The sequence below is a fragment of the Corylus avellana genome, chromosome 4 (genome assembly GCF_965113065.1).
Source record: "Corylus avellana chromosome 4, dhCorAvel1.hap1.2, whole genome shotgun sequence".
In the NCBI taxonomy this organism is placed as follows: Eukaryota; Viridiplantae; Streptophyta; class Magnoliopsida; order Fagales; family Betulaceae; genus Corylus; species Corylus avellana.
In genome coordinates, this window is record NC_142493.1 from 28,980,031 (window position 1) to 29,007,648 (window position 27,618).

General features: G+C 34.4%; 2 pseudogenes across 1 annotated transcript; both read right to left on the minus strand.

The window, feature by feature from the left end:
* Nucleotides 1-594: 594 nt before the first annotated feature.
* LOC148586584 (disease resistance protein RPV1-like) lies at nt 595-16,841 on the minus strand (annotated as a pseudogene).
* A 4,802-nt stretch (nt 16,842-21,643) lies between these two features.
* Nucleotides 21,644-27,161, minus strand: LOC148586585 (TMV resistance protein N-like; annotated as a pseudogene). The gene is made up of 5 exons (XR_015911925.1): nt 26,624-27,161; nt 23,988-25,086; nt 23,327-23,602; nt 22,355-23,200; nt 21,644-22,283 (listed from the first exon to the last, which is right to left on the minus strand). The product of XR_015911925.1 is annotated as a TMV resistance protein N-like (transcript).
* Nucleotides 27,162-27,618: the final 457 nt, after the last annotated feature.

A 27,618-nucleotide genomic window follows, 5' to 3' on the forward strand; every position in this document is an offset into this window, starting at 1 on the left:
ATAATTACATGTTTTAAAAATAGACGTTGCTTTAATAGATTAAGTTGAACAACTTTTTTCTAATATAATTTGAAAAAAACAAACCTTTATTCAAATTATAGTGTTTGAGAACAAAATAAATAAAAATTCATTAGGGATTTTTAATCTTTGTACAGGACTCTTTGATGGAATGGATATATATATATATATTTCTTTCTTTGTCAAGTTCATAAGTTAGAATATTTTTAACCTTGGAAAATACAATTCTCTTTCCAAATTCTGAAAAATAGGGCCCTTCACATAATAGTTATCCAACAATTTTTAAATGCAGCTCCCACAACTAATATACTTTTCAAAACAAAATCACAAAATACATTTTCAAAAACTTTACAACCTTCGTACGTATAGGAATATTTTGGAAATTCAGGTGTGGAGGTTGACTGATATTGTTACTTAAAAAAAGAAGATTTTAAATTTTTTTTAAAGAGAAAATACATTTTATCCGTCCAAAGTATCACCACTTTATCCTTTTAGCCTCAAAAGTTTAAAAAGTAATGCTCAAACCCCCCACAAACTACAAAACTGTAACAATTTAGCCAATCTATTTATTTATTTTTATCTGTCAATTTTTATGCAGTCAGACAAGCTAAGAGTCTTTAAAGATTTCAATTTAGAAATGCTTTCTGAAAGATTCTTTAAGTTATCACATCCTTTCAAATTCAATAAAACAAGCTTTTTCAAATGTCTAATTGACTCATGTACCTCAATCAAGCTCGTGCAACCTTTAAGTATGAGCGTCTCTAAATGTGGGAGTTGTAAGAAGTTTGGTGATTGGGTGAGACATTTAGAACCTTTGAGATTAAGAACTTTTAACTTGTCGAATATCTGCCAAAACAAAATCAAATGAAAAAAAAAAAAAAAATCATTTAAGTTATTCATTCAAAGTTGAGAAGAAAATAAAAGGTAATATAAGATTTGCTATACTTTGATGTCCTTCCAAACTTGTTTGACATTACTGTGCTGCATGTCGAGGATAAAAAGGTCCTCGAGATGAAAATTTGATGGTAGAAATTCCAGAGGACACTTATACCAATGAAGCCATCTTAACTCTTTGGAAAGGTGTTCATAGGATCCTGTGAGATATGCACCATCAATTTGGAGCAATCTCAAATTTTTCATATTTGCAAATGCTTCAGTTTTCATTTCTACATCTTCAAATGCAGGTAGATTTAGGTTGAGACCCTCTATTGATTCTGATCCCTGGCAACATAGCTGGGTTAGCAATGCGTATTCACATCTTGTGTGAAGCTAGAACACCTTCAAATTGGAGGTGACCTAGATATTTTCACAATAACTAAATTAAAAAAACTAATGTGTTTTAGACATGATCATAATTGCTTAAACATGCATGATTGCATACATTTTTTTTTTTTTTTTTTAACAATAGTTAAGTATCAGTTTTTTGCTTAGTAGAAAATTGTTAGATATAAAATCATGTTGATAGAATATTCAAGCTATATCCATGTTTGGACAAAAGACAAAACTCTCGTACATACTTTTATAACATGTGCATATTATGATTATGTGTTTTTACATGTATTTATATAATATTAATGCATCTACCTCTTACCAGATGTTTGTTAAGCACATTTAACACATCCTCGTGAAACCACAATCTACTTCGTTTTCTTAGATCCCTGGGTGCCATTTCGCGAACAATCTCTCTTCCCATATCGCGAATCAAATCATGCATCCTCAACTCATTTCTTTCATTAACTGTTAGGAGGGACCTTTCAATGAGAATGTTGATACTAATATCTGGAAAGAAACCAAAACCATCGAGAACTTTGCTGACATATTCTTTCTTTGTACCGATAAAGAAACATGTTATATCAAGGAATATGTCCTTCAGTGTAGAATCTTCTAGTGAATCAAAACTTATTCTGACTATTTTTTGAATCTCTTTGTGAGGAATTTTTTGTAATTTTTCCAATGCACTTTTCTATTCAATAATACTTCTTCCTAATAGATAAGAACCCAAAACTTCAATAGCTAATGGAAGTCCTCCAACATAATCCACTACATCAAGTGAAAGCTTTATGTAATCTTCTATTGGATCGGCCATCCTAAATGCATGCCAACTAAAAAGTTGAAGGGACTCCTCACGATTCATTTCTTCAACCTTATATTTTTCATTTACTCGTAGTTCAGTCAGCACATGTTCATCTCTTGTTGTTACAATGAGTCTACTTCCTTGGCCAAACAATTCGAAGTTTCCAACTAATGAATGAAGTTGTTTCATGTGAGTCACATCATCAAGAACAATAAGAACTTTTTTGTCACAAAATCTTTTCGTAATCAAATTTATTCCTCCATCAACATTGCCAATCGTCCAATCCTTCGTTTTCAAGATATCAGAAAGAAGTTGTTCTTGTAAATGAATCAAACCATTTGGTTGTTCTAAAGTTTCTTTAATATTGAAAAGAAAGCTGCTTCCTCCAAATTCGCGGTATATTTTGTTATAGACAGCTTTTGTTATTGTTGTTTACCTATTCCACCATTCTCATAAATGCCCACAATATGAACATCACTTGCTCCAAGATTTAATAAATTTTTTATTTCTTTAACACAAGAATCTATTCCTACAAGGTATTTGGCAACATGCAAGTAAGCTGGGTTCATTTTACGCAAAATTTCTTCAACAATCTTCTGAATGAACCTTGATTCAAACCTGATCATCATAGTTCAAATAAAAATACAACAAGAATATAAGCATAAGAAAAGAAAAATAAGAAACCAAATTATTTTTATGCAACTGTAAACAATTAAGTTATATCAACTATTAAGAATATCATTTAAATATATTCCTATATAATTTCTTATCCTATCCAGTAACATGCCTTAGAATAATTTTTATTTTTCCTTTTCGAAAAAGAAGTCTGTTAGTTTAGGTTTGGCACATTCGGTTTGCATGTATGTTGGTGAAAATAATCACCTCAAAATGTTTCAGGAAGCAAATTCTAGAGGCATGTCCGGACCTCCAGAAAACGGGTCCGGACACAAAAACCAGCAAGGGTATTTTGAAGAGCAGGTCCGGACCTCCAGACGCTGGGTCCGGACCTGATTTCCAGAAGCTAAGTTTGATGAAGCAGGTCCGGACCGCCAGACGCTGGGTCCGGACCTGATATCCAGAAAGTGATGTTTGAAGGAGATGTCCGGAGCTCCAGAAGTTGGGTCCGGACCTCAGTTCCAGAGAACACGTTTTTGAAGGAGATGTCCGGACCTCCAGAAGTTGGGTCCGGACATCAGTTCCAGAGAACACGTTTTTGTTGAGATGTCCGGACACACGAATTGGAGGTCCGGACATCACTAGGTTACGAATAAGTAATCCTAGCCATGTCCGGACCTCAGATCAACCATGTCCGGACACGGCAGTCTTATGTTGTGTATTTTTCTATTTAAGCTACGGGAGTTTGCCATTGTAACTTACGTATTTTATTTAGAAAAATTAGAGTGCTTTGAGAGAGAAAATTTGTTCTAGATTATTGTTGAAGAGAAAATACGTGAAGCCAATCGGAGTTCCGGTGAAAGAAAATCTTTTAGAAGAATCGTGTCAAATGTTCTGGAAAGGGCTACTGAGGTAGAAGTCAAGTGGGTCACTTGTCGTGTGCAAGGGAGAGTCAAAGGTTTTGTTATTCTTCTTGTATTCCTTATTCTTCTATATAGTGAATTGATTTCCTGGGTTTGGCTGCCCCGGAGAGGTTTTACATTTAGAGAGTTCTCTAAATGGTTTCCTCTTCGTAACCAAATTTCTGTGTTCTTGATTGCATATTTCATATCAGTATTTGGTTGATCTTTTAACTGCTAAGTTAGATCTGCTTTCTGGTTATTTTCTGTAAAACTCCTAAGCGTGTGAGTTGGTGATAATTGGAGTCGTTTTAGAATTTTCAATTGGTATCAGAGCGGGTTCACTCTGTGAAGGAATTTTTTTTTCCTGAGTGTGATCCAAGACTCCATATCAAATGTCTCTTATGGTTGCTCCTAATTCTCTTCCCGTCTTTGACGGAACAAATTATACGCTTTGAAAAATTCGTATGAGAGCTTATTTTAAATCCATTAATGTTTGGCATATTGTTGAATCTGGATGGACATGTCCAGACAAAACAATTGCTGAATGGACAACGGAAGAAAAAAATAATGCTACTGCGAATGACAAAGCTATAAATGCTATTTACATCTCTGTTTCAAATGAAGAATTTTCTAGGATTTCTAGATGTGCAATAGCTAAGGAAGCTTGGGAAACGTTAGAAATCACACATGAAGGAACTAAGGTTGTTAGAACTTCAAAAATTCAAATGTTGGTTTCTCAGTTTGAGGAGATTAGAATGCAGGAAGATGAAACTTTTGATGAATTCTATTCAAAGCTTAGTGCCATTAGAAACTCTACCATTAATTTGGGAAAGAAAATGGATGATGCTAAAGTAGTAAAAAAAATCTTAAGATCATTGCCTGAGAGGTTTATTCCACAAATTGCTGCTATACAACAGAGCAAAGACTTAGACACTATGAGAGTAGAAGAACTTGTAGGTTCCCTTCAGACTTTTGAACTAATTCTACCCAAACTCAAGAAAACTAAAAACATTGCTCTTAAAGCAAAAAATGTTAAAGTCAATTCTTGTGGGTCGTCTGATGAGGATTCTGGGGATGATGAAGAATTTGCCCTGTTTGCTAAAAAATTTAGAAAATTTTTTAGACCCGTGAATGGAAGGTTTAAAAATCGTGACTCAAAAACTCTTGTGAAACCTAAAGGTGAGTTTAGAAATAATCCACGTGAGAACTTAGAGAATGATCAGAAAGATAAGTTCACTAGTGGACGAAAATGTCATGAATGTGGGGGTAGGGGTCATATTCGAATTGAATGTGCTAATATGAAAAAATCCAAAGGTAAAGCTTTCAATGTCACTCAGAGTGATGAATCAAATGATGAAAAATCCGAAGAAGATGTTGAAGGAGGAGTGAATTATTTAGCTTTTACTGCTTCTTATGATAATTATTATGAGACTGTTAACTCACCTCACATGATAAATGAATCTGAAATTGAATCTGATGATGAGGTGGATTTACAAACTGCTTATAATAACTTGTTTGTGGAATGTGATAAATTAAACAAGCTGAATAGGAAAAATCTGAAAAATCTGAAAGAAGCTGAACTTGAGAAAGAAAGATTAATGAAATCTATGGATGAATGTTTAGCTATTCGAAACACTTTGACTTCTGAAAATCTCATGCTGATTGCTAAAGTGAAATCTCTGGAAAAGAACTTGAATGATTCGAATGATCATTTAAAGAAGTTTTCGAGTGATAAATTGAATCAAATGTTAGGAAATCAGAAACATTCACAAGATAGGACTGGATTGGGTTTTAATAAACATGTTAATGCATCTTCTTCAAATGTTGCAACCACTTCAAAAATCATGTTTGTGAAACCTAAAATGAAAAATGTGGAAATTGAGAATTCTTGCTTACCTCAAGAAAGTTCAGAAGATGTGACCAAGAAAAATAAATTAAAATTCAAAGTTCCGGTAAGGACTAACTTCATTCCTACTTGTTTTCACTGTGATGTCAAAGGTCATACTCGACCAAACTGTTTTCAAATTAGGGCTCAACAACCATGGTCTCATAAGAATTTCCCTAGAATAGATGAACCTGGAATTGGAAATCAACTAAAAGTTTTAACTGCTCAAGTGAAACTTATTAGTGAAAAGTTAGCTGTTTTGTCAAATTCTGTTGATATAAAAGATATGTCTAATTTAATTGACAAAAATGTGCAAGTTCCTCCTCAAAAGGAACAAGTCTGGGTTAAAAAGAAGGATCATCTATGTCTTGTTGCTCATACTGCCTTAAGTGTGCTTAACTCGTGTTTGTGGTTTCTGGATAGTGGTTGTTCAAAACATATGACAGGTGATAAGTCGCTATTCAAAGAGCTTAAAGAAGGCAAAGGAGGTGGAAGCATCACTTATGGAGATGGCAGCAAATCGAAGGTGATTGGTCAAGGAATTGTGGAAATTTTCGGTGCCCCTACTCCACAAGAAGTACTGTATGTTGAAGGTCTCCGGGCAAATTTATTGAGCATCAGTCAATTTTGTGATTATGATTTAGTGGTCCAGTTTTCCAAGAAAGAATGCAGCATATTTGACTCTCAAGGAAAATGGTTGATGGGAGGAAAGCGCACTGCTGACAATTGCTATTGTCTCTCCTCAAATTCCCAAATAATATGCAATAAGGCAACCCTGGACACTGGAGAATTATGGCATCAACGGTTGGGGCATCTAAATTTTCATGATCTGGTCAGAATTTCTAAGACAGAAGCCATAGCTGATCTACCAAAGATTCATCAGGCTGATAAAGGAAAATGTGGCCCATGCCAATTGGGGAAACAAACTAGAACTCCTCACAAAAAGATCTCAGGTATTGTTACCTCTCGAAACTTAGAGCTTCTTCACATGGATCTCATGGGCCCTACACGGACAGCTAGTTTGGGAGGCAAGAAATACATTATGGTGATCGTTGATGACTTCTCTCGATACACATGGGTAATTCTGTTAAGAGAAAAATCTAAAGCCTTTGCACAAGCTCAGATCTTGTTTCAGAAAATCCAAAATGAACAAGACTGTCTCATCAAGCGGATCCGAAGCGATCATGGCAGAGAATTCGAGAATTCAAGTTTTGAAGATTATTGTGCTCAGCAAGGTATCAAACAAGAATTCTCATCTCCCATAACCCCTCAACAAAATGGAGTAGTTGAACGGAAAAATCGAGTCATACAAGAAATGGCAAGAGTTATGATACATGCTAAGGATTTGGCACAACATTTTTGGGGAGAAGCAATCCATACAGCATGCCATATTGTTAATCGAGTTTTTCTCAGACCTACTACTACCAAGACACCATATAAGCTATGGCGAGGAAAGAAACCCACTGTCAAATATTTTAGGGTGTTTGGAAGTACCTGTTACATTCTTCGTGATAGAGAAAACTTGGGGAAGTTTGATGCAAAGAGTGACGAAGGAATTTTTCTTGGATACTCTAATACAAGTCGAGCCAGTCGTGTGTATAACAAAAGAACCAAGACAGTAATGGAATCAGTAAATGTTGTCATCGATGATGAAACTACCAATGAGCATTTTGCAGAAGAAGAGCCTCAGGTTGAGGGGGAGCAAGTTGATATGTCTGATAAAACTCATGAACCTCTTAGTCCGAACAGCTCAGCAGTCCGTACTTCAATACCTTCAGATACTGAAGACAAGACTCCTTCACCAGTTCCACACTTGAACACTCATGCACCATCCTCCAGAGTCAAACTTAATCATCCTAGAGAAAATTTGCTGGGAAATGTTAATGAAGGATTACGTCTACGAAACAGGGTGGTCAATCAAGTCACTCATTCTTGTTATCTCTCTCAGTTTGAACCAAAGAAGGTTAATGAGGCATTAAAAGATGAGAGTTGGGTGTCAGCTATGCATGAAGAACTCAATCAGTTTGTTAGGAATGATGTCTGGAAATTGGTTCCAAAACCAAAATATCAGAATATCATTGGCACTAAATGGATCTTTAAGAATAAATCTGATGAGCATGGTACAGTGGTAAGAAACAAAGCTCGATTGGTTGCTCAAGGATACACTCAGGTTGAAGGAGTGGATTTTGATGAGACATTCGCACCAGTAGCCAGATTGGAATCTATCAGAATTTTGTTGAGCATCTCATGTCATCTCCAGATCAAATTGTATCAGATGGACGTCAAGAGTGCTTTTCTTAATGGCATTCTTCAAGAAGAAGTATATGTAGCTCAGCCAAAAGGGTTTCAGAATCCAACTTATCCGGATCATGTTTACAAGTTGAAAAAGGCGCTTTATGGATTGAAACAAGCTCCGAGAGCTTGGTATGAACGTCTGACAACATATCTTCTTGCATATGGGTTCATCCGAGGACAGGCTGACCGTACATTGTTCATTCGTAGGAAAGGCAGTCACCTTCTCATTGTCCAAATTTATGTAGATGACATTATATTTGGCTCTACAGTTGACTCTCAGGCTCATCAATTTTCTACAGAAATGAAGCAAGAGTTTGAAATGAGTATGATTGGTGAACTGACCTATTTTCTAGGTTTTCAAGTTCAACAATCCAACAAAGGCATCTTTGTATCTCAACCAAAGTATGCCAAAGATCTTGTGAAGAGATTTGGGTTGGATGGAAAAAGTCATGCTCGCACACCCATGAGTACGAGTGTTAAGCTGAGTGCAGATGTAGCTGGAAAATCCGTTGACCAAACTTTATACAGAAGCATGATAGGCTGTCTCCTTTATCTTACAGCTAGTCGACCAGACATATCTTTCAGTGTGGGTGTATGTGCTCGATTCCAAGCTAATGCAAAGGAATCCCATCTGACAGCTGTTAAACGGATCCTCAGGTATGTAAATGGCACAATCAATTTTGGAATTTATTTCTCTACTAATACAAATCTTGAACTTGCAGGATATTCTGATGCTGACTGGGCTGGAAATGCTGATGATCGAAAGAGTACATCAGGCGGATGTTTTTACGTGGGAACGAATCTGGTCGCCTGGATGAGTAAGAAACAAAACTCCATCTCTCTTTCTACTGCTGAGGCCGAATATATAGCTGCTGGGAGCTGCTGTACACAGCTCATCTGGATGAAGCAACTTCTTGCAGACTATGGATTTGATCAAGGAAAAATGATTGTCTACTGTGACAATACGAGTGCCATCAACATCTCAAAGAATCCGGTTCAACATTCACGCACGAAACACATTGACATTCGTCATCATTTCATCCGTGACTTGGTAGAGACCCAGGTGGTATCTCTTGAATTTATGCCTACTGAACACCAATTAGCTGACCTGTTTACAAAACCCCTAGATGGATCTAGGTTTGAGTATCTCAGGAATGCTATTGGTGTATGCGATCTCTCATGATTGTATACATAGAACATGCCTAGAAATTGCACATATTGATACTTGTCTATAGCTGTTCTAGGGCAATTTTTTTTTTTTGTCTTATTTGTTTTTATTATCTTTACTTCTTTTATTTTATTTTATTTCTTTTCTAATTGTTGGATATTCAGTTACTCATGTCTTGTGCTCAAATGAATTTTTCACATATGAGTGGGGTCAATATTTCTGCAATTTACATCTATTGCTCCATATGTTTCTGATATACTTTGTTTTTCTGAAGACTGTTAAAGGAGTAAAAGTCAGTTTTTTTTTTCTCATGTCCCAAATTGTGCACTTGTTACCCCCATTAGGTTTAGATTTTTTTATGTGTTTGGAAATTTGGAGAAAACATTTTGTTTGGAAGATAGGAAGTGTAGAATCTTGCCACTTGACCAACTCGTTAGTTGAACCTAGCTCCTAAAAATTCCACCATTTTTCCATATAAAAAAAAAAAAAAGGGCATAAAATAAGCTCAGATGATTTCATTTTGCTTCTGTCTGTCCCTAAAGAAAGAATCAGTGATCAAATCATTGCGGAAATAGATGATTACTAAAGGACATGGTAAAAGAAAATGATCAGTCTCAGGGGGAGTGTATCGGATGAGGGAATCTAGGTCCTAACAGTATAAGGTTTTACTGTGGTTTGAATCAGCCTGCTGGTCTTCCTTTACAAAATGTCTGCCTAGATTTACCTTTCATTGATGAAATCTTAGTTAATGGGAGTATTCACACACTACACCATCACATGAGATCTCTGATAATTGCTTACTTGACCGAATTCACAGAATAAGGTTGTGTCTTGCATATGGTACATTCATGGGTTATTAAATATCTAAACAATTCTGTTTGTTTTATGTTTTTTTTCTTTTTCTTTTTTTTTTTTTTAAAAAAAAAAATTAATTAATTAATTAATTTTTTGTTGTTTTTAGTTTCTTTTTATTGTTGCGGTCCGGACACTGTGCTTACATGTCTGGACACGCATACAACTTTGGTTGTATCGACTGGTTGCTTAAAAACCTTGCATTCCCATTGTTCATATTTCTTGCTCGGCCGAACCATTTTTTTTCTCTCAATTTTTTTGTGTTCTTTCGTTTGCTTCTCTGTGTGTCCATCTCCTCTACCTACATTCAACATCCAACAATCCACGGTATGTTCTTATTTCTCCTTTATTTTTTTTTTCAGTTTTTGTGCTCAAATCAAAACTTGGGATGAATATGGTTGGGTTTGAATTTGAAACTCCGAATTGCTGTTGTGATTATTTAGAGTTGATAGTTCTATCTCTTTCACATAAGTGTACTCAAATACATTACCTATGATGTATTTAGGACTCGGTTTCTCTTCTTGCCATGTGTTTGTTCATGCTCACATCTATATGCCCATCTTGTGTTTGATAAAATGCCTCAAAGAATCAAATATCCATGTGTGCTTCATTTTCTTTCAATCACATTGATCTACTTCACTGTTATTTGTCTTTCAATATTGATTGGCATAGCACTAGGAATGCTTTGTATCAAATTCATGGATTGTTCACGGATGATTTTTTTCTTGCCCATAACGTGTTTGATAAAATGTCTCAAAGACTCAGTTTTGAAATTGTGTTCCATTTTTTTCATTACCATGTTTTATTTCAAGACATTTAGTTTTTAGATGTTGGTTGCAAAGTGTCAAGATATATACATGATTTTTTTTCAACTGTGATAATACATAGCTCAATGCCTATTACAAGGTTGATGTAATCCACATTTCAAATCTGTTTAGGTTGCATCTTTTTCGATTGTGGGATCACTTTGGATCACTTGTTTCATCTCAAAAATTATTTTCCATGATAATTTCTTCCATGATTTGAGATATTCGTTTATTTTCTTTGATATGACTGCAGCAAATGGTGTATCCAATTTCAGAATCAACAATCAGGAGAAAGCGCACCCGTGAAGAAAAATCTGCCCTACAAGATAAGATTTTGACTCGCAAAATTGTGATCGAGCGTGGAGTAGAACAAAATGACCTTCGAGTTGAACCGTTTCGATTCATTCATGACATCTTCCAAGTAAATCAACGGACCTCCTTGTTCATTCCTGTTAGTGCCTACACTCGGTTAGTTCGGGAATTCTACTACAACATCAACGACATTGACTTAGTTGGCCCCCCGTCATTCAAGACCAAAGTATCCGGGAAAACTCTCAATATCACTACTGAGCTGATCAGTGAAGTTACGGGAATTCCATTGACGAATGAGAAGCCGCTCCCATTTCTGGATGATGACCCACAACCGACAAAAGCTGAAATCATGGCAGTTCTAAATCCAAGTCAGCAGCTTGTATGGGATGAAGACCTGAACAAAATTCCGATTGGCTATGTCCGGGCTCCAGAGAGATTGTTAACTTGGATTTTATTGCAGAATATTTGGCCAATGTCTCGACATAGTCATTTAACTATCGAACGAGCAATGATGATTTATGGCATCATCAAACGTGTTGAGTTTTGTCTCTGCACTCATATGGTATTGACCATGATCGAGCTCCATGAAGATCACGCCATTGCATTACCGTATGGCGGACTCATTACGAAGATTTTGCACGCCACTTTGCCAAAGATTTCTGCCAATGAACACATGGAAGCTCCTGAAGGCTACTTTGGCAAAGGAACTGTGCTGAAGTCAAATGCACAACTTAGGCTTCAAGCTCCAGCTGCTCATGCTCCTCCGCTTCTTCAAGACCCTCCAGCTGCGTCTTCCTCAGGCTCATCCGATGCTTCAAGTCAATTCAACCAAATAATCTCCTTACTTCAAGCTCAAGGCCGAAGCATCGAAGATTTACACACCCGCATGACGACTTTGGAAAAAGATGTGAAATCTATCAAGGACCGGCTTTACCAAGAATAAGTTTGTTGCTTGCGTTGCATTCTGGCTGCTATGCTTTATGTTTTTGGACAAGACTATATTTTTTTTGGTTTCTCATGTCAACGTATTTCAGATTTCATGAGATATTTTGATTCAACTCTAGAATTTACATGTTTATTTTTAGCTTCCTTTGCCCTTCCGAGACAAAAAGGGGGAGTTGTTTTGATGTGTCAATTTTGTTCCCGAATGGCCAAAGGGGGAGTTTGTTAGTTTAGGTTTGGCACATTCGGTTTGCATGTATGTTGGTGAAAATAATCACCTCAAAATGTTTCAGGAAGCAAATTCTAGAGGCATGTCCGGACCTCCAGAAAACGGGTCCGGACACAAAAACCAGCAAGGGTATTTTGAAGAGCAGGTCCGGACCTCCAGACGCTGGGTCCGGACCTGATTTCCAGAAGCTAAGTTTGATGAAGCAGGTCCGGACCGCCAGACGCTGGGTCCGGACCTGATATCCAGAAAGTGATGTTTGAAGGAGATGTCCGGAGCTCCAGAAGTTGGGTCCGGACCTCAGTTCCAGAGAACACGTTTTTGAAGGAGATGTCCGGACCTCCAGAAGTTGGGTCCGGACATCAGTTCCAGAGAACACGTTTTTGTTGAGATGTCCGGACACACAAATTGGAGGTCCGGACATCACTAGGTTACGAATAAGTAATCCTAGCCATGTCCGGACCTCAGATCAACCATGTCCGGACACGGCAGTCTTATGTTGTGTATTTTTCTATTTAAGTTACGGGAGTTTGCCATTGTAACTTACGTATTTTATTTAGAAAAATTAGAGTGCTTTGAGAGAGAAAATTTGTTCTAGATTATTGTTGAAGAGAAAATACGTGAAGCCAATCGGAGTTCCGGTGAAAGGAAATCTTTTAGAAGAATCGTGCCAGATGTTCTGGAAAGGGCTACTGAGGTAGAAGTCAAGTGGGTCACTTGTCGTGTGCAAGGGAGAGTCAAAGGTTTTGTTATTCTTCTTGTATTCCTTATTCTTCTATATAGTGAATTGATTTCCTGGGTTTGGCTGCCCCGGAGAGGTTTTACATTTAGAGAGTTCTCTAAATGGTTTTCTCTTCGTAACCAAATTTCTGTGTTCTTGATTGCATATTTCATATCAGTATTTGGTTGATCTTTTAACTGCTAAGTTAGATCTGCTTTCTGGTTATTTTCTGTAAAACTCCTAGGCGTGTGAGTTGGTGATAATTGGAGTCGTTTTAGAATTTTCAAAGTCATTAATTAAGTGTTTCACGAAAAGTATGATTACAATATTATTCCTCTCGAGTGTATTAAAATAAAATATTTAGTTGAAATGAAGGGTGAATGAGGAAGATAATATTCAAATTTAGAACCTTTGTTATGGAGTTATAATATAATGTTGAATCAACAATTATTCAAAAGCTTAAGATAATAGAAAATGATAGACTTAATAAACTAAATTAAGATTCAAACAAACCGACCTAATTGAGCAAATCAAGTTTAAAGAAAATCCAAATGAGAAACCAGAAATGGGTAATCACTTTGAGTGAGCCCAAAACGAGGTTGGGTTGGTGGTGGCTAGCATGGATTCGATTAGATGGGTCCAGTGGAAGTGGAACTTGAGATTTGGGGGATTTGTGACAAATGTAAGAAAATAATTTTTTTAAAAAAATGTTTATAGCTATATATGGGCTATGGAGCTACCAAAATCATTTTTACTGTTTTACCAGCTTCAAAATTCAAAATTTCGAACTAGAAACAGCAAATGAGCCACTCCATTATGAGATTGGAAAAATGTTAGACTTACAAACAAATTTTACAAAAAAACTTTTACAAACAAATTTGTTTATAAACTTAGCATTCCTCTTGTGATTGGGAGTTTCCATGGCCTCTTATTAAGGTGGTTGCAAGCCACCTCGTTATTCAGAAAGGTCGCATGGTGTCTGTTTTGTTTTTTTTTTTAGAAATGTTATTTGAGGAGTACTATAATTGTATTTTCTGTGTTATTTCTATTGCCTATTTAATGGAGAGAGCTGACAAAAGTCATGAATTTAGAATAGACTTAAACTCGTGAGTCTTGGATACATCAAATTTAAAAACTAAAAAATCTTAAAAGTTAAAATGACAAAAATATTTGAGAGGGGAAAAAAAAACACAAACAAACATTGTCTTAAAATTGGAATGAGATTTCTTGGGCTAAGCAACCCAAGAGCTATCTTTTGATATGGAAGGAAGAAGTTGGTCAAGAGGAAATGTGAAGACTTTAAAATCCAATGAAAAAAATATGTAAAGGAATAGAAATATCAAATAAATATGTAGAAAGGCAATTGAAGTTGCTTGTTTATCCCATTCATGGTATCGTAAGTATAACCTTATAATTGGTAATTTGGTATAATATTTTAGTGGTTTATAAAACATGGGAGACTCTTCAAATGGCAAAATTGTTATTCTGTAAACAGTTGATATCCATACATATATTTGGTTTTTTATGTTATACGAAAATGACCCATTTGAACATTCAACCTGCTTCTTTCTTCTATAAGGTAGACTTTGAAATGTACAACAATTTTTATTAAAAAAATAAAAATTGAATTGAATCTCTTCTATAAATGGTCAATGAGATTTTCAAGTGGAATTTTCTAGTGCACCAATCTTCCTATCACTAAGCATCTATTAATTTGTATGGTTTGAGGATTAGTCCAAAGATTTGCGCTAAGCCACGCGTAGACTAATTAAATATTAGCAGTTGATTTGGATGAAGAACAAGTGTGCATTTCCTTGCCACGGGTCTTCTATGCTATGCATTTCAAAATAAGGGTCACTCTTTATTTGAGCGTGGCCCTTATTTTAAAAAAATGTTTGTTTGCCTATTTATTTGAGAGGTTTAATTTTCACTCTTTAATTATACTTAATTCAAATCCATTAGATTCAAAGGCATGGGGTAATTTTCTCATATGAAAGAATTAAGCAATCTCGTTTATTCTCTCTCTCTCTCTTCAATGCGCGCGGGAAAGGGGAAAAAAAGAGAGGAGAATCTCTTTTATTCTCTCGGATGAACTTCAATTACTAGTTAATTAGTTTGCTCCTAGTGGATCATTTTCCATTAGCAATTGTTTAGAACAAGAGATATGCCATTTTCCCATTGATATTTCAAAATTAATAGCCCACTACTATATATCCAATACTCATTTCACCTTTTTATTGGGTTTATTGAGAATTTATTATAAGAGTTAAATACTTCATATCCCCTAGGGTTTCTCAACTTTATTTTTTTCCTCCTGTGGTTTCATTTTTATCACAGGAGGTCCTTATGGTTTTGATAAGTGACCAAGTTAGTCCATCCGTTAGTTGACCATTAGAACTGACACGTGGACCAATCAGACGTCGACACGTGGCGCGCGCACACGCGCACACACACATATACACACACACACACACACACATATATATATATATTAAAAAATGTATATTTTTTTTTAAAAAAAAAAAAAAAAAAGGTAAAAAAATTGGGGGTGGTTCTTGGCCATTTGGGAGTGGCCTTGGAGCCCAAGGGGGTGGCCGAAACCACCCCCAGTGGGTACTGGGGGTAGCTCGGCCACCCCCATGGAGCCCTAGGGGGTGGCCGAAACCACCCCCAACGATGGGCCGAGCCACCCCCAATGGGTACTGGGGGTGGTTGAAGCCACCCCCTTGGGCTCCAAGGGGGTGGCTAAATGGCCAAGAGCCACCCCCAATTTTTTTTCCTTTTTTTTTTAAAAAAAAAAATATACATTTTTTTTTATTTTAAAAAAAAAATTAAATATGTGCCACGTGTCGACGTTTGATTGGTCCACGTGTCAGTCCTAACGGTCAACTAACGGATGGACTAACTTGATCACTTATCAAAACCACAGGGACCTCCTGTGATAAAAATGAAACCACAGGGAAAAAAAATAAAGTTGAGAAACCCTAGGGGGGTATGAAGTATTTAACCCTTATTATAAATGTAAATGATCGTTATGTTGCTCATAAATTTAAACATAAATGTTGATTCAAGAGTCATCACAGTTCATTACTCATCATTAATTAGGTTTCTCCAACTAAACCATGCATTTCGAGAATGATTAATAAAGCATGCCAAATTTATTAGTTTGAAATTGTTTCAATTGATGAAAACACTTTTCTTTTTCTTTTTTTTTGACATGTCCACACAAGAGGGGGAGGGGGATTTAAACTAGTGGTCTCCGCTTCATGAGGCGTGGTTTCTAACGGATTGAGCTACCTCTTGGGGACACGAAAACATATATTAAACTTGGATTTAAAATATTTTTAGAGAAATTTTTCATTAAATTTTGTCAGTCCATTTCTGCACTCAACTTTAATTTTTATGAATTTTCTTCTAACATTTAAAAGAAGAAGAAAAAAAAAAAAAAAAAAAAAAAAAAAAGAAGAGACAAACGACATATTAAAAACTGAATGAAAAGGCACAAGAGAGCTTAACATAATATAATACCCGTTTGTAATATTCTGTAGATCCCAGCTGGCATAGCCTGCAACTTTAGTAAGAGTTGCTCTCCACTTGTGCACCCTCTTCATCTCTGCTTGAAATTGGTCTTCATGCTTAGCAAATGCATCGGCAAAAGTGCCAGTTTGTTTTCGAACCTCCGAGGGGTCCACATCATAAAATATGGGTAGAAGAGTTTGACCTATAGTATTCTTACAATGCAGGATCTCCACAAGCTCATCAAGGCACCAACTAGAAGTAGCATAACCTTTAGAGAAAACTACAATGGAAACCCTTGATCCTTGAATAGTTTTGAGCAGTTCTATAGAGATGTGCTCTCCACTAGAAAGCTCGTCGTCATCTCAGAAGGTGTAAATTCCAACTTGTTTCAAGGCAGAGTAGAGATGATCAGTGAATTTTTTGCGAGTGTCTTCACCTCTAAAACTCAAGAAAACGTCATAATTCCAACGAGGCTTGGAAGGTGATGAAAGGGTTTGAGCAGCCATGATGAGCAGGTGCGTGTTGTAAACTTAAAATTGAGGAGTTGACTGGATTGCACAAGGGGCTCTTTTGGAGTTAATAGGAAGGGTGGATGCCTTACACACCTTTACACGATCAATCCTTTTATAGAAGAGTGAGAGACTACAAAAACACGTACAACACAATTTGAAGAAAAAAAAAAAAAACCCTCGAGAGAGAGAAAAGGAAGGGTGGTGGACTTTCTATTAGGGGTGCAAAGGCGGTTACGGTTAGTGGTTAGTGATAATAACTGCTAACCGTAACCGCCCTAGCTGTTAGTAAATTTCACTAACCGCAACCGCTAACCGCCTAGCGGTTAACCGCCGGTTAGCGGTTAGCGAAATAGATAACCGCCCGCTAACCGCTTTTTTAAAATTGGGCTTTTTTTTTTTGGCTTTCTTTAGGGCTTTTTGGGCTTTTTTTTTTTGGCTTTTTTTTACCCTCATTTTTTTTCTTGTATTTTTAATATCTTCTTGGCCCCAATTGCTATAAAAAGAGCTCATATTGAAAAATCAAAAACATTTGACCCAAAATTTACATTTACTTGTACTTTAAAAAAATTTCCTTAAATATTAAATCATAACCGGTTAACTTTTTTTTTAAAAAAAAAAAAAAAAATTCAACACAACATACAAAAAAAAGTTCAGAATTCAGACAACTGTCACAACATATAAAAAAAAAATATAAAAAAAGTTCAACACAAAGCATATAAAATAAGTTCAAATAAAACATTAAATGATACAAATAAAACATTAAAACTTCATCAATCCTCTCATTTAATCCTCTAGCAAATCCTGTGGACATCAAAAGAAAAAAAGTTATCATATTAAACATAATAATATTAAGGCACAAGCATGTACACATATCAAAACGTGCTTAATATAATTTTATTGTAATTAAAATACTATGACAATTCAAAAAATAATAACCTTCGTTACTAACAAACCTCTAGGCAAAAGATGAAGCAGGACTTGAACTTGAAGGTTGAGTCACATCTATGAATAAATAATATATTGTTTAATTCAATTGAATCAATTGTGATTATCATTGTACATGAATCATATGATTAACTTGTAGACTTACGACGTATGAGTTATGTTATATTATATATGTATTATTTATTATTATATAATCATATGATTTAATGATCAAGTCATCATGTGATATAATCATATCAATTACAGTTATAATATATAAATTACTAAAATTATAATGATAATACATTAATACTTAAATTGTGTTTATAAGTAACACATTGGTCATTGTTTAATCTAATGTCAATTACTTAATTTGATATTGTTCAAGACTTCAAGTAAATCATATTATCAAGTCTTGAATAAAGTATTTGAATTGTCATTGAATCATATGATTAAGTATTGATATTATACATTTATATTATTCATATGCATATGTAGACTTATATAGACTTATAACATATATAGACTTATAAGTTTATAACATACATTGGAAATAAGTCTCTAGATATTTAATTGTTGTATTAGTATGAATTGGTATACTTATGTGTTATGTCATATTATATATGTATAATTTGTTATTATATAATCAAATGATTTAATGATCAATCTCATGTGATATAATCATATAAATTATAGTGATAATATATTAATACTCAAATTGTGATTTAATTACTTTTTAAAAAAATTGTGATTTAATGATAAAGTGATTATGTTATATGTATAAATATTTTTATAATTATAATTATAAAAATATATTATATAAAAAGGCGGTTAGCGGTTACGGTTAGTAAACCCAATAACCGCTAACTGCTAACCGCTAGGCGGTTATAGCGGTTAGACGGTTAGCGGCTAATACGGTTAAGCGGTTAGAGCGGTTAGCGGTTAGCGGGTGATTTTTTACCGCCCGCCTTTGCACCCCTACTTTTTATGAAAAGAAAAGGGAAGGGTAGGGAGCTCAGCATAGCGTGTGAAATCAACAATAGTATAACTTTTACTGAACATTGAAGAAGGTAGGAATGCCGCTTCTCTTGACTGGTGCCATTCACACCTTTTCTTTCCATTTTACTTTTTTTTTCTTTTTTTTTTTTTTTGGGGGGGGGGGAGGGTGTGGGGGGTGTTTGTGGGGGTGTTACATCTCTTGAACGATATAAGGGTAATGATTTTAATTAAGTATTTAAATTGCCTGAGTTAGAGAAATACAAAAACTATAATAGAGAAATTAATTACTCATAATATTCTACTTTCTGTATTATTGACAATACAAAAATCAATAAAAATTCCCAGCAAGAAATTTAACAACAATATATATATATATATATATATATATATATTGTAGGTGCCTTCTTTTAATATCTTCAAATCAACTTAAATTCTTCTCTAAATTTTTCTTTTTAAATCGGTAACAAAATAATTGCCCCACTCAGTGTCGCTACGGCTTTGTTCAAACTAAAAAACTAAGGGCTTTGCTTAAAAAAAAAAGAGACTTCCTCTTGACATCAATTTTTTTTTTCCCCCTCTTATTTTTTTGTTGAGTAATGCTAAATGTCACCCCATGTTTTTCTTGTGTCTCCTCAAAACTGATGTAACTTTTTAAAATTACCATTGGATTAAAATTCAATAATAATTTTACTAGGGCCACAAGGGATGGTTCGGCCACCCCCATACCGGCCGTCTGAGAGTGGCCAAACCACCCCCAGGCAAAATGGGGTGGCTGGCCACCCCATAGGCCACCCCCTATGGGGTGGTTTGGCCACCCCTGATCTTTTTCTTTTTTTTAAAAAATAATAATTTAATTTAATTTTAATTTTTAGATTTATTTTAAAATCAAATTAATATTTTAATGAGGTGAGAACGGTGTGTTTTGAATTTAACTAACGGCTGTTAAAAATTTTGACGGCATGAATTTTATTGTCATTTCCATTGACACATGGAGTAAAAAAAAAAAAAAAAAAAAAAAACCTTAGGAATATAAAAATTTTGGAGGGTTGACTCAGGGACTTATTATACAAATACCTTCTTCTTTTTATTGAGTTTGAAAAAAAATATATATATAGAGTTTTTCGTAATTTTGATTCAATTCCAATTTTTTACATGTACGTTGTTACCAAATTAAGGAATAAAAATAGATATTTTATTTCATACTCTTCTATTTTCAATAGTAGCTATTTCCTTTTTAATGAACTAGACACTCAATCATGTTCTGCAACAAGCATTAGGTATTAGGCACCGTCAAGCACACTCAATCCAGCTTATTTAATGGTGGAAACATTCTCCAAATAAATAAATAAATACACAAAAAATAAATAAAAAATAAATAAAATAAATAAAAATAAAAAAGAAAAAGAAAAAAAGGGGACTTTCAGCTTTAGATTTCTAAAATGTTGGGCTGGATGTGAACAAAAAGCTTGAACCGTGTGGAAAATTTGGAGAAGTTTCTTTGGCAGAGCAGTCAAGCTCACAATCACAATGCTCTACACCTAATTAGCTTTTAGTTAGATTTGTACAACCCCTAAGCTAGGAATGGCATAAAGAATATATTTTATATTACAAGTTGCAGCTTTCGAATTTGAATATGATAAATTATATATATAGTTTATATGAATTACTTGGCCTTGATTACCTGGCAAGTGGCAGCTGGTTGGGAAAACTAAATAATTATAGTGTTGTTATGTGCTGACAAAGACATAATGATATTGATTATAGTTAAAAAGTAAATGCATTTTTCACATGTCCGAGTTTCATATATTCAAGACCATGACAGGTTAAATTTCCTCAAATCAAACTGATCAAACTCAAACATGTGGAAAATGAATTTAATTTGAACTATAATCAATATTTTTGTATCTTGGTCAATACATAAATTCTATAATCAATATTCTTATAGGGTTTAATGGGTTCCAATGCATCAAATTCTTTATTCAAAAGAATTCTTTATAAGGGTTTCAATTCCAAATCTAGATTGAAAATTCTACTGTAAATCTCCAAGAAGAGGGTTAGTGACCTCGGCCGACATTACACAAAGCCAAAATCCATATTTATAGAAACCTGATTATTTAAGGCCATTACATCTTGCATGTTAATATATATCATCAAGGCAAAAGATCCATAACATATGCATCATTAATTCAAAAAATAATTATTAGGATTTTATGAATTCTATAATTAAGTTACCCTAAAAATCTAAAAGTATCCTTGTGCATGCATCCAGAATTTGTAATCCCGTAAACAATTAAACAATTAACTAATAAACTCGATCCACCACTTATTTTTAGAGTAATTGATTTTTATCACATTTAAATTTTGAAATATAGGTAACATTCACATACTCTAAAAATAGACGTCACTTTAATAGATTAAGTTGAACGACTTTTTTCTATTATAATTTATTTGAAGAAAAACTTTATTATAATTGTAGTGATTGAGAACAAAATAAATAAAAATTCATTAGGGATTTTTAATCTTTGTACAAGACTATTTGATGGAATGGATTCATGTATATATATTTTTTCTTTGTCAAGGTCATCATAAGTTAGAATATTTACTTTTCTCTTCTAAAATTCTGAAAAATACTCTTCACATATAGTGCATCTATATATCTCTCTTCTGAAACATATTTATGAACAAATTTGTGGTCTTAGTTTTGGTTTCTGATGAAACATATTTGACCACATTCTGTATTTCTCCAAAGTTGATATAAATTCAAGAATATATATATATATATATATATATATATATATATTAAACATTTCAACAAAAATAAAAGCGATATTTTTGATCTCCTTATATATATATGGTTGGAGGGTTAGAACAAAGGCGGTTGAATAAATAAGATCAACAAAATTCAATTATGAATAAACATATTAACAAGTCCTCCTTTCATTATTGCGCTTGATCCGAGTCATCAAGATCCTTGATCTTTAATCTTTTAGGGCAGTTTAATTGATCATCAGTAGACGAATCAATGCTTGGTCCGGCCTCATTGTGATGATCATGACCTCTCTTCAAAGTAACAGAATCCATGTATTCATCCATTGCATTTGGGTCATCAACTATTACATGAATTCCACACTCCACTTCAAAGTATTTCCCACCCTCGCACTCTATCTTTACTTCCATTCCACTTGCTATTTCACCTTTAATCCATGAATAGGGAATATAGATTCTCCAGGAAGGATAATCTTTATGAAATATACCACTGCCGAAATCGTAACCTCTCCAACGCTTGCTATTAATGTACAACATCATTTCCACGTACTCGTGTCGTGCTTCTTGTATTTGTATGGGTGCAAAACCAGCACAAAAAAGCAACCCCTTGATTTGACCCTTTGGAAGAAAAGGTATATGCAAGGATATCGAACATCCAATTCTCTTATGGCTGAACCAATTTGGAACCTCACCACCACCAGGGAGCATAATGGAAGAATAGAAGCCTATACTCAACTTGGACATGTACTGTTTCGAAAGAGAAAAATAGTTCGCTTCATAAAATGAGAGAGAGAGAGAGAGAGAGAGAGAGAGAGTACCTGAAGAAGACTCTTCCTGAAATCATATGCTAGATTGTCACTACTTTCCAAGAAAAACTCTGCCCATAAACTTCCGTGATTTGGCACATCTGGGAATCTCTGCAATGATGAGCAGCCTCTTGCATCCAACCTTGTTAAACTTGTAGGAAGTTTTGAAATTGATTCGAGACTCGCACACTCATCCACATCAAGATAATATAATTGAGGAAGTTGACCGATGCAATGAGGCAGTGTACGGAAATTATTTCTTGATAAAGACAAACAATTGAGCGAAGATAAACTCCCAAGATCAATAGGAATCTCATCTTCAAACAAATTGCAACCACTGAGATTTAGTCTGGTCAAAGAACACAATCCAGAAACAGAAGTTGGTAGCAAATATATGGGTTTCGTGAATTTTGGTGATATCCACGACACGAACCGTGACATCCATGATCTTGAGGATTGCCCTTTACATCCCGATAATGAAAGAGTTTTGAGGTTCTTCAAAAGACCAAATGAGTATGGTAGTTGCTTAATGGCAATTCCATTTGCAAGCAGCTCCTCTAAAGCAACCATATTTCCCAATTGTTTTGGTAACTTGTCAATTTTGATGCAGTAAGACAAGTTAAGAGTTTTTAAAGATTTTAAGTTAGAAATGTTTTCCGGAAGATTCTTTAAGTTCTTGCATCCTTTTAAATTCAATAAAACAAGTTTTTTCAAATGTCCAATAGACTCGTGTACCTCAATCAAGCTCGTGCAACCTTCAAGTATGAGTATCTCCAAATGTGGTACTTGTAAGAAGTTTGGTGATCGGGCGAGACATTTAGAACCTTTGAGATTAAGAACTTTTAACTTGTTGAGTATCTGCCAAAATAGAATCAAATGAAAAAAAAAAAAAAAAAAAAAAAAAAAAAAAAAAAAAAAAAATTCATTAAAGTTGTTCATTCAAACTTGATAAGAAAATAGAAGGTAATGTGAGATTTGTTATACTTTGATTTTCTTCCAAGCTTGTTTGACATTACTGTATTGCATGTCAAGGATAACAACATTCTCAAGATGAAAATTTGGTGGTAGATATTCCAGAGGGCACTTATGCCAGTGAAGCCATCTTAACTCTTTGGAAAGGCATTCATAGGATCCTCAGAGATATGCACCATCAACTTGGAGCAATCTCAAACTTTTCATATTTGCAAATGCTTCAGTTTTCAACTCTACATCTTCAAGTGCAGGTAGATTTAGGTTTAGACCCTCAATTGCTTCTGATCCCTGGCAACACAGCTGGGTTAGCAATGTATATTCATATCTTGTGTGATGCTAGAACACCTTCAAATTGGAGGTGACCTATATATTTTCACCATAACTAAATAAATAATAATAATAATAATGTGTTTTAGACATGATCAAAATTGCTTAAATATGGTTGCATTTTTTTTTTTTTTTTTTTTAACAATAGTTAAGTATCAATTTTTCGCTTAATAGAAAATTGATGGATTTAAAATCTTACAGTTACGAGTCATGTTGATAGAATATTCAAGCGTTATCCATGTTTGGCAAAAAGAAAAAATTCTCATACATACTTTCATAACATGTGCATATTATGTTTATTTGTTTGTACATGTATTTATATAATATTAATGCATCTGCCACTTACCAGATGTTTGTTAAGCACATTTAAGACATCATCGTGACACCACAATCTACTATGTTTTCCTGGATCCCTGGGTGCTATTTCGCGAACAATCTCCCTCCCCATATCGCGAATCAAATCATGCATCCTCAACTCATTTCTTTCATTAACTGTCATAAGGGACTTGTCAATTAGAATGCTGATACCAATATCTGTAAAGAATCCACAACCATCGAGAACTTTGCTTACATATTCTTTGTTTGTACCGATAAAGAAACACGCTATGTCAAGGAATATGTCACGTGTGTAATCTTCTAGTGAATCAAAACTTATTCGGAGTATTTTTTGAATCTCTCTGTGAGGAATCTTTTGTAATTTTTCCAATGCACTTTTCCATTCAGTAATACTTCTTCCTGACAGGTAAGAACCCAAAACTTCAACAGCTAATGGAAGTCTTCCAACATAATCCACTACATCAAGTGAAAGCTTTTTGAAATCTTCTGCTGGATCGGTCATTCTGAATGCATGCCAACGAAAAAGTTGAAGGGACTCCTCATGATTCATTTCTTCAACCTTATATTTTTCATTGACTCCTAGTTCAGTCAGGATATGTTTATCTCTTGTTGTTACAATGAGTGTACTTCCTTGGCCAAACAATTCGAAGTTTCCAACTAATGAATGAAGTTGTTTCAAGTGATCCACATTATCAAGAACAACCAGAACTTTTTTGCTATAAAATCTTTTTGTAATCAAATTTATTCCTCCATCAACACTGCCAATCTTCCAATCCTTCATTTTCAAGATATCATAAAGAAGCTGTTCTTGTAAATGAATCAAACCATTTGGTTGTTTTGAAGTTTCTTTAATATTAAAAAGAAAGCTGCTTCCTTCAAATTTATGGAGTATTTCGTTATAGACCGCTTTTGCTATTGTTGTTTTGCCTATTCCACCCATCCCATAGATACCCACAATACGAACATCACTTGTTCCAAGATTTAATATATCTTTTATCTCTTTAACACGAGAATCTATTCCTACAGGGTATTTGGCAACATGCAAGTAAGCTGGGTTCACTTTATGCAAAATTTCTTCAACAATCTTCTGGATAAACCTTCATTCAAACCTAATCATTATAGTTCAAATAAAAATACAACAAGAATATAAGCACAAGAAAAGAAAAATAAGAAACCAAATTTTTTTTATGTAATAGTAAACAATTAAGTTATATCAACTTTATTAAGAATGTCATTTAAATATATTCCTATATAATTTCTTATCCTATCCAGTAACATGCCATAGAATAATTTTTATTTTTCCCTTTCGAAAAAGAAGTCATTAATTAAGTGTTTCACGGAAAGTATGATTACAATATATTCCTCTCTAAATTAGTAATTTTTATCCAAAAGGCTTAGTGGACAATGAGCTGGCGAATGGGCTTAGTTGGGCTCATTGCAACTGAATGGCCTATTGGAGGAAAAGTCTGTTAAATTTGTTATGGGCCAATTTTGTGTATTTAAGTCAGTATTAGTCTTCTTGGTGAATGGAGGTTGGGCCATCCCCGAATTAGGCCAGTTTTTATTATTTTATTATTTTTGATTTAAGTCCTTTAGCCCAGTTTATCACAACTATATTAGTTTGGTACAATAATTCCAGCTATCGAATTTATTACATTCTATTTCACATTCATATCAAATCAAATACAACAACCAGATTTCCATAGACCAAAAATAGTAAAGAAGTGTTACATTGAGCAGTTAGATGGGACTGTTAAATTACCGTTTATCTTAAAAATTTTATAAAATAAAATATTTAGTTGAAATGATGAAGATAAGATTCGAATTTAGAACATTTGTTATTATATAATGTTAAGATAATAGAAAATGATAAACTTAATCAACTAAATTAATATTCAAACATACCAACCTAATTGAGCAAATCAAGTTATTTGAGACAAAGTTAAGAAAATAAATTGTTAAAATTTGTTTATAGCTAGCTATATATGGACTATGGAGCTACCAAAATCATTTTTAGTGTTTTTTGTTTTTCTTTTCCATTCAGTGCGGGAGAGGAAAAAAAAAAAGAAAAAGAGAGAATCTCTTTTATTCTCTCAGATCAGATGAACTTCAATTACTACTTAGTTTGCTGCTAATCGATAAATTAACAATTGTTTAGAACAAGAGCTATGCCATTTTCCCATTGATATTTCAAAATTAATAGCCCACTAATATATATATATATATATATATATATCCAAAACTCGTTTCACATTTTTATTGGGTTTATTGAGAATTTATGATATACGTGAATGATCAATTCGTAGTTCATAAATTTAAACAGAAATGACGATTTTGGAGTCATCGCAGTTCATTACTTACCATTAACTAGGTTTCTCCAACTAAACCATTCATTTCGAGAATGATTAATAAAGCATGCCAAATTAGTTTGAAATTCTTTTGATTGTTGAAAACATAGATTAAATTTGAATTTAAAATATTTTTCGAGAAAATTTTGGTTAAATTTTGTCAATCCATTTCTGCCCTACTTTGATTTTTATGAATTTTCTTCTAACATTTAAAAGAAAAAAAACAAAAGACAAACAAAAAGATAAAAAACTGAATGAAGAAGCACAAGAGAGCTTAACAATTAACATAATATAATACCCGTTTTGGAGATCCCAGCCGGAATAGCTTGCAACTTCAGTAAGAGCTGCTCTCCATTTGTGCACCCTCTCTATCTTCGCTTGAAACCGGTCTTCATGCTTAACAAATGCTTCGGCAAAAGTTCCGGTTTGATATCGCACCTCCGAGGGGTCAACGTCATAAAATATGGGTAGAAGAGTTTGGCCTATAGTATTCTTACAGCGCAGGATCTCCACAAGTTCATCAAGGCACCAGCTAGAAGAAGCATAGCTTTTGGAGAAAACCACGACGGAAACCCTTGATCCTTGAATAGCTTTGAGCAATTCTGTAGAAATGTGCTCCCCTCTAGAAAGCTCGTCGTCATCTCGGAATGTGTAAATTCCGACTTGTTTCAAGGCAGAGTAGAGGTGATCTGTAAAATTTTTGCGGGTATCTTTACCTCTAAAACTTAAGAAAACGTCGTAATTCCAACGAGACTCGGAAAATGATGAAAGGGTTTGAGCAGCCATGGATGAGCAAGTGCTTGTTGTAAACTTGGAATTGACTGGATTAAGGGGGCTCTTTTGTGTTAATAGGAAGGGTACTGGATGCCTTACACACCTTTACATCACTCTTATTGCAGAAGAGTCAGATTATTAAAAAATAATAATAATTAAAAATAAAAAAATAAAAAACGAAGGGTCGCGGAAGTTCAATGAAAACAAAAAGGTCGGTAGTGGAGCCCAGCATAACGCGTGCGTAAAATAAACTATATTTTTCTTTACCGACCCCTTTAAAAAAAAAAAAAAAAAAAAGGGAACGAGAACGTTGAAGACAGTGAGTTATCCTCCGCGGACATGAAATAGTGAGACCGGTCCTATTATAGCACAATAAATGATCTTAACCGTTGATAAGGATCTTTATATTTTCATTGAGTTCAGAACATTGGATTTGAGAGCTCATGGTTTTATGTGATACACGATATAACTCTCACTTTTGAAATGGATTACAGCCAGGGGCGGAACTAGGAATTGAGA